The 1,194-nt window shown below is 40.8% G+C and overlaps 1 pseudogene; it reads right to left on the minus strand.

The window, feature by feature from the left end:
• Positions 1 to 222: 222 nt before the first annotated feature.
• On the minus strand, positions 223 to 424 carry LOC117063194 (annotated as a pseudogene).
• Between the last annotated feature and the right edge of the window lie 770 nt (positions 425 to 1,194).

A 1,194-nucleotide genomic window follows, 5' to 3' on the forward strand; every position in this document is an offset into this window, starting at 1 on the left:
CTTGTTTTAAACATATTTATACATTTGTATCAAGAGGTGGACTTCTCTACGTGAGCTGGGTCTGCCATGTTGCTGAAGGTCTCACATAGGTATTTAGAGCCTTTACAGCTACTTGAAATTTGTTACGTGACAAAGGGTTTCTTAGCTTCTAACATGTTGGGAACAATGTCTATATTCAATGAGGAACTATTATATGATTTTTTTTTCAAAGTCCTAATGGAAACCACTCAGACTGCATCCTCTCCTTCTTACTCTCCTGAAAGAAGAGAACTATCATCAATGGCAAACAGCAGCTGCAACATAACAACACTTAGAGCAGGCTCCACGCTCTGGAGAGATTGCTGTGCCTTCTTCTCGTGGTTTCTGGTGCTCCACACTGTCAGAGAACGGTCTCTGGTACTGATACAGAAATGATCCTGGCCGGGCGCGGTGGCTCACACCTGTAATCCCAGCACCTTGGGAGACCGAGGCGGGCGGATCACGAGGTCAGGAGATTGAGACCATCCTGGCTAACACGGTGAAACCTTGTCTCTACTAAAAATACAAAAAAAAAAAAAATAGCTGGTTCATGATGGCGGGCACCTGTAGTTCCAACTGAGACAGGAGAATGGCATGAACACTGGAGCGGAGATTGCAGTGAGCCGAGATTGCACCACTGCACTCCAGCCTGGGGGACAGAGCAAGTCTCCATCTCAAAAAAAAAAAAAAAGAAAAAAGAAAAGAAATGATCCCTAGAAGAATAGTCTTACCTTATATCACATAACTGGAAACAAGAGAGTGACATAGGTGTTGGTTTTTATTAATAAAACAGAACTTGTGCACTTGTATACATTTAGCAAACATTTTAAGCATGCCAGCTGTTGTCCTCAGCACTCCATTGCAACAGCTAATTTAATCTTGACCAGATCCTCTAATGCAGACGCTGTCATTACCTCTATGTGAGTAAACATTTCAGCTGATGAGGAGACTCAATTAGAAGATAGGTAACTTGATGAGGAAGCCTTACGGTAGGATTTAGAACAGTACACCTTGAGTCAGTCCATGTAGTAGATACAGGAATGATGATAATGAGTAATTAATTAGCAATAATAATAATAGCAGATAACATTTATTAAGTGCATACTATATTCCAGGCAATTTTTCTAAGCACCTTTTATAAAATTAACCAATTTCCATCATCACAAAAATCCCATG

This window comes from Trachypithecus francoisi, unplaced genomic scaffold (assembly GCF_009764315.1).
Source record: "Trachypithecus francoisi isolate TF-2019V2 unplaced genomic scaffold, Tfra_2.0 Lachesis_group17, whole genome shotgun sequence".
Lineage (NCBI taxonomy): Eukaryota > Metazoa > Chordata > Mammalia > Primates > Cercopithecidae > Trachypithecus > Trachypithecus francoisi.